This window comes from Balaenoptera borealis, assembly GCF_965194805.1.
Source record: "Balaenoptera borealis genome assembly, chromosome: 16".
NCBI lineage: Eukaryota > Metazoa > Chordata > Mammalia > Artiodactyla > Balaenopteridae > Balaenoptera > Balaenoptera borealis.
This window is the reverse complement of record NC_138872.1, coordinates 49,228,687-49,240,975: the sequence shown is the minus strand read 5'-3', so window position 1 is coordinate 49,240,975 and position 12,289 is coordinate 49,228,687. Positions and strand designations below refer to the sequence as shown.

The window sequence follows — 12,289 nt, the reverse complement described above, 5'->3', positions numbered from 1 at the left end:
GAGTTTAACTCTATAATCTTATTTTGTGTTATTTCCCCACCCATCCTGGAGTTCTTTTTGTCTCCTTTCTTATCTCTTTTTGGATTGTTTTTAAATCACTCCATTTTTTTCCCCCTCTACTATTGCAGAATACAGTTTCTATTCTTTAGTGACTACCTTTAAAACACAATAATATGTGAGATTCACAAAGTTCAAAGTTAAACAAAACTTTACTCCCTCCACTAATTCTAACACCCCTCTATCTTAGGTGTCATTAACCATACCCTTTTTCCAGCGCCCCCCCCCAAACATTATTATTATTCTTTCACATTTGTTTAGAGTTGCCCAAATGTTCCCACCTTCTTCATTCTTCTTTCCATTTGGCACTATTTTCCTTCCAAGAACATCCTGGAGAATTTCCTTTAGCCAAGATGTCACTAATTAACGGTCTTGGTTTTTGCCTTAAAAGTTACCTTCATTTCACCCTCACTCTGGAATTTTTCCCTTTGGTTGCTGTATCACTACACTTTCTACATGTGGGTGTTTTTCCCTTGTTTGGATGGGTGTCTCCTCCATTCTGTACAATTCTCAGTCATTATTTCATCCAACACGGGCTCTGGCACACCACCTCTTCTCCCTGATTCTCAGTTGGTCTTAGAAGTTACTGCCCTATTTGGTTCTAAAGTGAAATCTGTACATTCTGCTCTATCTTCCAGTTAATCACGCGCTGCAATCCATTGGGTTTTTAACTATACTGGTTGAGCTGCCCATGGCTAGAAACTGCACCTGATTCCTTTATCAAATTTGCTAGGTCACTTAACAGTTTCCTTTCTTTGTAGGTATTTTCCACCTTGTCTATTACTTTAAGCAGAGTAAGAAGCGCTTTTAAACACTGTGTCAACCACTCACTGTCTCTGTTTTCACAGACGTTCCTGCTGGTCCTCATTCACTGAATGCGCGGCATTCTGTTTGGTTATTCTCAACCAGGGATGCTTGTTTGCCTTGAAAATTACACGTGGGGATTCTCTGAGCCGAGGATAAAGGCGCAGTCCTTCAAAGACCTGCTTGCTTGTGGACTGGCCCTGGAGCAGTCTCTACAAAGAGTCAGAATTGGCTTGAAAATGTCCTACCTCTGAGGTCACGGGGTCTGCATGAAGGACAACATCTCAAGAGGGGACGGGCTTACTTCTGACTCACCTTCACCCTGGAGGTGCAGGAGTCCTCGGTGGGCACAGCTTCCATCATCCTGCCCACCTTGGTCTCTGCCCCCTGCGCCCAGAGGTGCCATCAGAACTCCCAGTTTGCCCAGTTCACCGAACGCCCTCAGGACTGTGCTCACCATCCAGGGTTATTCTCTGCACTGAGACTCTGGTCCCCTCACTACCTTCCTCAGGATCTTCCAAGCCATTCAGTGCTTTCCGCAGGTGCTGTTTTCATCTGTTCTGCAGCACTTGCCCCACCCAAGGGAGAAGACTGCTCCAGCCCACCAGCCCACCCTGCCACCGGAACACAGGCCACCTGCCCTTCTTCAAGCTACTGACATTTGGCACTGCTGCCACTCATGGCCAAACCAAACCCCAGCCAGGCAAGCTCTTGAAAGGAAAGAGGTCATCCCTGCGATGTGACCGGAGGGCTGCTATGTAGGGTGACTCCCAGATCCAAGCCTGGATGCACATGTGTCCCAGGAAGAGGGGAGCCTGCCCGGTGCCCTTGCCTCCTGGCCCTGGGCTCTGCGCAGGGTCCCGGCAGGTGGGCAGAGGCTCAGGTGGAATGACCTCTGGTACCCAACAGCCAGCTCCCTTGTTTTGAAGAAATCCACTTAACACTCCAACAGTCACTACATTTACCTTGCTGGGACCGGGGTGAGGTGGGGGGCCTGATGAAGAGTCTCAGCGCAGATCAAAACTCTGTGAGCCCTCCCTCATGTAATGCGAGGGGCTGCCTTTCTGCTTGGAGAGCATCTGCTCACCGGCAGTAAAACCTGACCCTTTTCCGCAAGCCCTATGAAAAGGCTCATCTTTGATGAACCATCTCCAGGACACGGGGAGGGCAGCACGAGGGGGTGCTTCTTATCAGTAGCAGTGGTAACTCAGCTTCACCCTGGTTCCTTGCTGAAGTCACGTTCCAAGCTCCTATGCTGCCGGTGGGAGTACAGACGAGGACCAGCACCCTGGGGAGTCCGCACTGTTGTCCACGGCTGAGCATATGCCTCCCGTGGCCGCAGCCCCACGCCTGGGAACAGACCCAGCGGGAAAGTGGACACGCGGCCGCCAAAGTCAGGGGCAAGGCTGTATTTCACAGTATCATGTAATTTAGAGTACATCGAAACAGAAACCCCAAAGTGGAAACTATCCAAGTGCCCCGGCACAGTGATGTGCAGAGCATATACAACAGGGGGATGAACTACAATAGCTCAAGACCACGGACGGACCTCATGCTCACACGTAACGTCGAATGGGAGGCCACGATGAGCACAGGCCGTGTGTCCACTTGCCCCGAGTTCACGCGCAGGCGGGAGGGACCTGTGAGCTACAGGTCAGGGGTGTGGTTACCCCCGGGCACGGGCAGCTACCCGAGGGGCACGAAATGAGCTGCTGGGGGACAATGTTTCTTGGCCGGCTGGTCACACGGGGCGCTGCTCCGCGAGCTGTAGACGGGACAGTGCATTTTTCTGTATTTGTATTTTACTTCAGTAAAGAGTTAAAATATGTATATACACACATGCCAACTTTGGTAGGAAAATGAATCCACACAGCTCGCAAAGGAGGAGCATCTCTGATGCCAGGCAGGTCTGTCATGGCACGTCCACTCCTGCCACCCCAGGCCCCTCACGTGCGCTCACCACGCAGCTCCCAAGAGAGGGGAAGTAGGGACCAAGGTCACGGTGGGCACCGCCTCCCGCCTCCAAGCCCCACAGACCTCGCTGTCCCCGCGGCTTCCAAAACCAGACTGTTCAGAACAAATCTCAGGGCTTCCCTCTGAGGTTGGAGGCGACAACACAGGCTACAGTGGCCGGCTCGGCCGTGGCTAAAGCCCCGTCCATGCCCCTAACGACACGTCACTAACGAGGCCGCTGTTGACGGTGTCGTCACCGCTCACTCTTGCGCACTGACCCCTTCCCCGAGTCACTGCAGTTACTACGAAATTGCCCAACTACGACGATCTAGAACTCACCAGGAAATGAAAACGTGTTCAACAGAAATAAAGCTGCATCTAATTCCTATGCAGGATGAGCCTTAATTAAAAAGGAAATAGTTTTTGCTCCAGCTGAGTTGTACATTTTAACCACTGAATGAAAAGTTCCAATAGAACATACTGCCTGGGCTGAGGGCCAGAACCCGGTCTCTCACGGTTCTGCATGAAATGCGTAGGCCAGATCCTCCCGTCAGGAGGGGCCAGGAATCTATGATCTACTTTTCCATTTCTTTGCCTAAAAGCAAAGGCAGGCAGAGAGGAGGCAACGAGGGATGTGGGCTCGGCCTGGAAGGGGCTGCGACCAGCCAGCCCTCCTGGCTCCAGTATCCCACACCTGCCCAGCGTCCACGCCCGGTCCTCGAGGAAACGCCATCTGGGAGGCGGGAGGTTCATCTCATCCAGCCCTCTTAGTCCAACAAAGTCTGACTAAAAGAAGAGAGAATGGAATGCCAACTACCAGAAAAGAATTTCCCCTCCTACCATGAAGGAACACTCTTGCTCACGAAACACGAAACCCACCTCTTTTCAGAGGCAGTGCACAGTTCAAACCAAAAATAACGTTTTGTTTCCTGGTGAGGGCGTCGTCACCGATACGCTCGGCTGCTCTGCAAACCCATCTAGCTCATCAGCTCCGCCGGGAAATAAAGGATGCTCGCTGCGAATTCTCCTCCTGGAACCAGCGCAGGCACCTGGGAAGGGCCCGGTCTGGTGAGGCCCCCGCCTGGGTGACGGACAGCAGAGAACAGGCAGCGCTGAGACCAATCTAACCGGCCTGCAGGTGCAGGGCACCTGGGAGAGAGCGAACGCCCAAGCCTTCTGCCAAGGGTCACTTCAGAGCCTTGGCTTCTGCTGGCGGAGCAGGATGGGCCACGTGTGGCAGCACCGCCATGAGTGTAACGGTCAGTCTCCCAACTGGAGCCAGGCTGGAGGGAATCCAAAAGTCGCTTGGCTTTGGAATATGTTTTTTGTATTTATATTTGATGCTCTAGGAATCCAGGCTACTTGAGGCTAAATGATAATGTACTCACAGAACACAGGCACTAGAAAATCATCTGTTAGCTCGGCAAGGATGGGCACCTACTGTATGCCACTGTCCAGACACTAGGGACACCTCGGGGAAACAGGGGGGCCACATCCCTGCACTGGGAGAGCTTACACTCCAGTGTCAGAAATGACAAAGTCAGTCACGTATGTGACACATCAGGTAGTGATAATGAAAACAAAGCCACGCAGAGAAGTGGGACAGGGGTCACCGGGGCTGTCACTTTAAATAGGGTGGTCAGGGAGGTCACAATGCACAGACCTGAGGATGGTGGGGGAGCAAGCCACGTGGCTGTCTGGGCAAAAGCTCCCCAGGGAAAGCAAGAGCATGTGCAAAGGCCCTGCGGCAGAAGGGCCTGCCCGGGAAACAGAGGGAGGACAGTGTGACCAGAGCAGGGGGTGGGGGTGGCAGCAGTGAAGCCTGAGGGAAAAGAGGGGCCTTGGAGGCCACTGGACAGACTCAGGCCAAGGTGGGTCCTGAACACAGGGTGACACGATCTGCTCTGGGAACAGACCAGAAGGCAGGGGGTGAGGGCAAAAGCAGGCAGACCACTTCAGACCTAGTGAAATAACCCGGGGGATGAGGGGTCTGCACCAGGCTGGCACCAGGGGATGCGGTGAGAGTGGACGGAGCTGATAGGTTTGCCGTCGTAAAGGATACAAGTGTGAGAAGGCACGGAGTGAAGGATAAACCACGATGTGTAGCCTGAAAGATGGGGCCAACTGGCCTGGTTTCATATTACACGAGGAGGAAACTGAAGCCAAGGGATGAGAACTGTCACATCCAAGGTCACAACACTTACTCTGGGGACTAGAACCCAGACCAGTGCTCCCCCCGCTGCCCCAAGCTTCAGCCAGTGGGGGACGCTGGGGACTACTCAGGTCACATGCGGACGCCCTCCAACTCCTCCTTGCTCTCAGACGCTGGGGTAGACAGTGTCCCTTGGGGACCGCCGGCACCCAAGCACGTACTGTGAGTGAGGCTGGGAGGAGAGCACAGCCCCTGCCCAGGGAAGACAACGACAGTCTACGGCTGCCACCCAAGAAAGCAGAACTGGTGTGCCCAGAAATTCCCACTTTCCCCAAGAGGACCCCAAAATCTAGATGTTAACAACAACAACTTCTCCAATTTTAAAAGGTGGCTTAGTTGTTTAGCAACCCGGGCCTGAACAAACCTCACGTGCCAGCCAAGTTCCATCCACGCAGGGCTCCAGCTGGGAACCAGTCTCAAGACAGCCTGAAACACACCTGGTTCACTCACAACTCAACCAGGGTCAGGGCACAGAATTAAAGCTTTGGGTCTAAGATGGTCTTCTATTCCGACTTTGGAGCCAGCAGATGATATTCACTATCACTATAAATAGCTGATCACTTCCGGCACAACCTTAGGGGCCTCCCGTCTGACCAACAAGAAAGTAGCTGTCTATCACTCTGGGTTCTTTGTTAACTGGTTTGACGTTACTCTACACAGTGTACTAATATGAGGCCACTAGTACAGCCAAGAATTCAGAAATTCTCCCCAAATACTATCCAGTCATCCTTTCAAAGTTCTATGGAATATAACAAAGCCCTGCAAATAGCCAGGAAACAACTGCCGCCAGCCAAACAGGAAAACGCCTGTACCCTGGACTGTGTAAGGTTAGGAGACCGGCAGCTGTTCCAGCCTTGCCAAAATCATCAAACGTAGAAATTACAGAACTTTCTTTATAAATTAAAGTTGCCCTGCGTTGCTAGGCAGGTGGGAGATGCATGTCACTTACGGCTCTTAAAGGAAACACGCTACATGTGTCTGGCCTTCAGTCATGGGAGTCGGCCTGCCTGTTTCAGGAGACTCATCAGAACTTGTGTGCCTAAGAAAACAGCCTCCTAGGAAGTCCCCAGGTTAATTTTCTATAATGCTAAGTGGCCCTCTTGCCCAGGCTCTCTCACTTAGAATTAAATATTTACTTTCCCTACAAGCCATATGTTTTTGGCCCAATACCTATTTTCTGTGTCTGTTACATTTGACCACTTTGATGCCCTTGGTGTTAGGTGAGAAGCTCTCCAGGGCATGACCACTGTCTGTGCTGCGCCCCTGCTCCCCCACCTTCTTTCCCTTAACATGCAGTTTATAACGCACACCAAGAGTCAGGAACAACTGCTTTCTAACGGTGACATCTTATTAGGTGGAAGCGCATGAACTGCCACTAGTTTAATTTTATTTAACTTTAATTAAGTTGAAATACCTCCGTGTGGCTACCGTACTGGACAACACAGTTCTAGATGGAGTGTCTTCAGACACGAACGAGGTTCGTTTGTGGTGTCTAAAGGCCTGGCACACAGGAGACGCTTGACGAAGACATGAAATGAAAGCACTGTCTTGGTACTGCCACACCCCACACTGACTCCCCGCCTTCGTTTCCATCTTCCAATTCCAGGTGCTCCCTGGGGTACTTACTGTCCCAACGAGTGTGGAATTATACGGCCTGTAGGTGTTGGTGAACATTCAGAAGGCCGTGCCCACATCGCCCAGCAGCTGGGCAACAGGAACTGACCTGCTGGGCCTCTATGTTCTCATCCACAGGATGGGAACAACCACATCTACGCTATGGAAACGGGCTGCTGTGAGGCCGAGATGTACACCAAAGCTGTGAATCTGACTCTAAACAGTAAACCTTAAAAATCAAGTTGGGCTGAGCTTCAGTTGTCCAATGAGATAGCTGGAGAAAATTTAACAGGTGTGCTGGTCTACCTCATTTCATCCGCAATTATTGTGTTACGGGCCAGGCCTTAACCATCGCCAGGCCAGGATGTACAGATGGACAGCACTGTCTCCACTGTCATCAATCTCACTGACCATATTTTTCTCCCAAAACAAGATTTTAGCACAGAAAAATCTGGATTCTTGAAAGAACTATTGACTCCCTGCCTATATGTCACTCACCTCCTCGTTACAACTCCTTGGGATAAAAGAACAAGTGAGAAAAGTCTGGGGTCCTGACATTTTAAAAAGGCATCCTTGCTACATAATAAACCAGTATGCCAATCAAATTGTTTGCATTCAGCCACTTACGTGGAATTTGGTGCTGTATCATCACTACAGCCTACTGACTTAGGGCTCGTTTCAGCAAAGAGCATAATTGCTCAAATGTGACTCAGTGGCTTGGGATTTATTTAAAATTCTCCCATCACCAAAAACTATTCATGCACCAAGGTACCAAACTAACTTCTTAATCTCTGTAGAGATGTTCAGAGGCCGACTCCTAACTGTGAAAGCGAAGAGTTCTGATCCGGCACAGTGCCTGCGGCTCCACTCCCTGGCGGCTGTTTCCAGTCCCCGAGACACCTTTCTCTCCTTATCTGGCCACCCACCCCGCCACCCCGCAGCTCAACGGGTCCAGAAGCCCTGAACGTGCAAGCCCTGCTCCGCCTCCTGCCTCCAGCTTTCCTCCTTCGCTTCATCAGAGAGGGAAGTGGCATCTCCAGGCCCTCAGAACCGGAAGCTTCTTTCTGGAAGGAAAACAAGTTGGCAGCCCACAGTGGGCCTGACCTTTGGAGAGTTCATAAAGGAACAGAGACGTCACCACAGCCTGCTGCGGGATCACCGAGCCTTCTCTGGGGTTGGATCAGGGGGAAGTCAAGACAGCCAAGCACAGAGAAAAGCGTAGGGGGAGGCAGAATGCTCCCCAGCCCCGCGGGAACAGCCAAAGCTCTTAAGAGACCTCCTTCCCCAAAGTCCAAAAAACGCCACGCAGACGCCCCCGCTCTGAAGGTTCCAGCACACCAGCAAAACAGTGACCCGCGAGGCTCCCAAGAGCCTGCAAAGTTTCATTTTCTAAATGCTTCCTAGACTCTGCTGACCTCCGAACTCCAGGAGTTACTGCCAAACTTCCTTCTACTGGCACAAGGTCCCAGGGTTTCCCAGCACTTACCTGGGAGGCTGCCGGACCCTACAGTGAGTGGGTGGTTCTATCTCCAGGCTACAGATAAGGAAACCCGGGTTCAGAGAGATCAAGCACCCTGAGCAGAGGGTCTGCAGCGTGGCAGGGGTGGGATCCAGACGACAGGACGTGGCAAGGCTGCGTCCGCAGCGGGCGGGCCAGAGCCAAACCCAGACCCCACCTCCCTCCCGGCCCGGACACCCTAGAAACTCATACAAAAACAGTAACAGTCAACACCTGTGGACTACTCCCTACACGTGCTGGGTCTTCACGGTTCTCTCTCCGGCAGCCCGGCTGTTCCGACGTGGAAGCGGACCCCGGAGTGTCGGAAGCGGACCCCGGCGTGAAACAGCCTGGCCGACTCCCCACGGTGCCGGCTTTCGGAAGCCCACCCCTTAGCCATGACACCACCCGAGCTACCGTTTGTGACCTGCAGTGTGGGGAGGGTTCCCCGAGGCTTCCCAGATGCTGCCCGAGAAGCGTGGACCCCAGCCCGCCCTCCCAAGCCCGGCGCCAGGGCGGGAGCCCGGGACCCGGGGCGGGAGCCAGGCGGGGTGCCAGCGCTCCTGACGGCCGGGCCGGAGGTGCCACTTCCGCCGGACCTGGCACCGCCGGCCCATTCATCGTTCCCCCGCCGGACGCCCTCGCACCGGGTCCGCGAGGCCGGCCGGGCAAACAGCGCCCCCGGCCCCGCCGCCAGGGGGAGCAGGGAGTCGCCTCCCGCACTCCGGGAAGTTGCCACCGCGGCCGCCGGGCGTCCGGACCCGGACGGTCCGGGTCCCTGCACGGCGGCCCCCGCGGTCCTGAGCCCGGCCCGCCCCGTCGGCGCCTCCCGGCCCCGCCGCGCCCCCGGCCGCAGCCCGAGACGGGCGCGCTCAGCCCGGGCCCCCATTCAATCCCGCCCCCTCCCCCGCCGGCCCCCGCCGCCTTCCGCCCGCCCCCACCCCGCCAGCCCGGACTCCAGCCCGGCAACGTCATCCAGCCGCTTCCCGAAGCTTAACCCCTTCCTCCGCCAGCTGTGCGCCGCCCCACCCCGCCGCCAACTTTCTTCGCCCAACTTCGGAGCGCGCCGGCCGGCCCGACGGCCCGGCTGCGAGGGACGGAGAGAGGTGGGGGGGGGCGGCCACGTCTCGCCGCGGGGCCGCCGCAGGTCCCGCAGACGGCGAGGGCGTGGGGTCCACACCTCGGGCACGCTCGGCCAACGCCCCTGCACGGGGTTCGGCCCGGCACACGCCCCCGGGGCCCGCCCGGACCCCCAGGGTCCGCGGCCGCGGCGACGGCCGGGGGCGCCGCCGGGGGAGGGGCCGCCAGGGAGACGTGTCACTCTCGGCGCGGCCCGCCCGGCCCGGCCCCGGCGCCCCGACGGCCTGGCCCGCGCGCCGCCGCCGCCGCTGCAGGGCCCGGCCAAGTTTCTTACCTGCAGCCGGAGACGCGGGAGGGAGAGCGAGAGGGCAGGAGCCGCCGCCGCCGCGGAACCGGGAGAGAGGAGCCGGCCGAGCCTCCGCCGAGAAGCCGCCCCCAAGCAACTGCAGGCGCCGCGACCCCGACGCCACCCGCCCCGTCCGCCGTCCGCTCCGGCCGCTCGCTGGCTGCGTGCGCGCGTGTGGAGTCGTGGCACTTTCTGCCTCGGAGCTGGCAAACGGCCCCCTCCGCCGGGATCACCGCCTCCTGCCTTCCCCACCCGGGCCAGCCATTCATCGAGCTGCCTCTCCCCATTGGCCCGTGCCCCGCCACTCCGCCGGCCGCTGACCAGTCAGAGCGCGGGCGGCCGAGCCGCGGCGGCGGCCATTGGGCGGAGAGGCGGGTCTCCGCTTCGGCCAATGGGAGAGGGGAGGAGCTGCGGGGAGCCGCGGGGGCGGGGCAGGGGAGGGGCGGAGCCGCGCGGCGCGGCTCTCGGCCCTGCGCGGTGGCGGGGCGGGGCCGGAACGCGCGGCCGAACGGGGGGGTGGGCGCCTGCCGGCCCCGCCCACCCCGGGCCAGCGACCCTGCTTGCCGGAGTTGATTCCGGGAAGGCTGTGGCCCAGCGGGCCGAGAAGGTTCGAATCCCGGCGGCGCCGCGCCTGCGCCCCTGGCCCCTCCGGGCTGAGATGGCGGTGGGTGTCACCCTGAGCAGGGTTGCGCAACATGCGAACAGTAGGGAGAAATGCTTCGTTTAAAACCAACTGACTTCCCCCGCAGCAGCGCCCCCTCCGGGCCCTAGATGTGAGGACAAGTTCTGCTGGGGGTCAGTCCAGAGAGGGCACGGCACTATCTTCAAAGAGATTGCAATCAGCACCAGAAAGAATTTTCTTGAGTAAACTGGGGCGGAAAGGCCAGACGGTGCAAGAGGAATGGAGGGTGGACGTCATTTGCACCCATTTTTAGGGAGGTTACAACTGAGGCACCGTCCAAACCTCAACTGGCAGCAGGGCAATGACTGCAGTTGACCTTCTGGCATTTTACTCCACAATGGGGAGGGTGAGAGGGTCTGACCCACATAAACTCACCCACTTTCCAGAAAACGGAGCAAACGGTGCTTCATGACAGGACTTCCTTCTCGACCCCTACTCCACCACCCGGATATAACCCAGCACTCTCTCTTCATAACCAAATAAGTCTTTCAATTAAGATAATTTTAGGCCTGGTTTTTAACCATTATATCAGTGTCTCTTAAAGCTAACTCTTTGAACTTGAGTCAAAGCCACTTTCTTTGAAATTAAGGTTTCTGGGAGGCCAAAAGGGCTGCTGCAGGCTGATCTGCACTGTACCACTTCCCCCACCCCCGTGGCTGCAGAATCCTGTTCCTAATAGCTGTTTCTTGGACAGTCTCGCATACCCCCTCCCTCTTTGTCACTGGTACTGTACGAGTTGTTAGATGTGGAAATACAAGCCATCATGAGGGAATAAAGAGGGGCTGGGTTGAAATTAAACCGTTCATTCATATTTTTAATCTCAGCAGTTCCCTAGCATATTAATGATTAATCCGCGGGAATTAACCTGGATTAGCTTTCCACACTCAGTCTTTTTCCAGTGGTGAGCCCCGGCTTGACGTAAAAGTCAAGAATCCCAGCTTCTGGGTGGCATATGCTACCAACTAGTTCTGATTGGCCGTGGGTAAACCAGTTAGCCTCTCTGAACATGGATGTACACTTTTAGGACAATCGCTCCCCTCTCTGGGTTTTGGAGAGTCATTCTTCCATCCACCCATCCATCCCATCCACCCATCCATCTATCCATCCATCCACCCATCCACCCATCCACCCATCCATCCATCCACCCACCCACCCATCCATCCCATCCATCCACCCATCCATACACCCACCCACCCATCCACCCATCCACCCATCCATCCATCCACCCATCCACCCATCCACCCATCCATCCATCCATCCATCCACCCACCCACCCATCCATCCCATCCATCCACCCATACATACACCCATCCATACACCCATCCATCCATTCATTGGTGTCTGTCGAGTGCCCGGAATTCACTACAGGCTGGGCAAGCAGCCTAGAGTGATACTCAGACCTAGTAAAGACCCAACTGCCCTCGGAGGCCTTGCTGTGGGCACAGACCTCCTTCATCTTATTCACACTGGTTTTCCCAGAAGCAGATCCTGACCAGGAGGGTTTGGGTGCAAGTGACTCTTTTGAGGGATGATCACAGGAAACACTGGTAGGAGAGTGGGATGGGAAGGGGCTGGTGAAGAACACAATGTCAATCAAGTGGCCTCTGCGGGCAGCCAAGGCTCAGCATCGCTGGGCACCAGGGAACCGTGTGGAGCCCGCCCCAGAGGTGTCCCACCTGCGGTGCCGGACTCCCAGTCCTCGTGGTGGAGGGCTACTTCTGGGGGGCTTTAACTCACCCCGATGCTCCGTCAGTCAGAGAAAGTCTTCCAGCAGAGAGAAGCAGCTGTTTGCAGCAAGAAGCCTTTGGCAGAAGGCTGAGTGCCTGGGGCGTCTGGGGGCCACGATAGCATCTTCTACCGACCCCACGCCTGCACAGAGTAGGGGCTCCGTAAATGCACATTCCATAAATGTTGTTAAACGAATCATAGGATTACAAACTCCCTATGAGTGAAGGGTGTTTACAAAAAAGGGTCTCTCTGTCTGCTCCCTCCCATGATTGACGTTTTGTTTGGCCTCAACACAACATAGGGATCAGTATGGAC

General features: G+C 55.8%; 1 protein-coding gene across 7 annotated transcripts in view; it reads right to left on the bottom strand.

Moving 5' to 3' along the window:
• Positions 1–9,817, bottom strand: part of RRBP1 (ribosome binding protein 1) — a 58,420-nt gene extending 48,603 nt beyond the window's left edge. For 4 of the 7 annotated variants that reach the window (XM_082361504.1, XM_082361509.1, XM_082361507.1 and 1 more), the window contains exon 1: positions 9,553–9,816. The gene's annotated coding sequence lies outside the window, so the exon portion shown is untranslated. Of the gene's footprint in view, positions 1–9,552 lie in introns of all 7 variants that reach the window. The other 3 variants (XM_082361506.1, XM_082361508.1, XM_082361505.1) reach the window with 2 other exon arrangements.
• Positions 9,818–12,289: the final 2,472 nt, after the last annotated feature.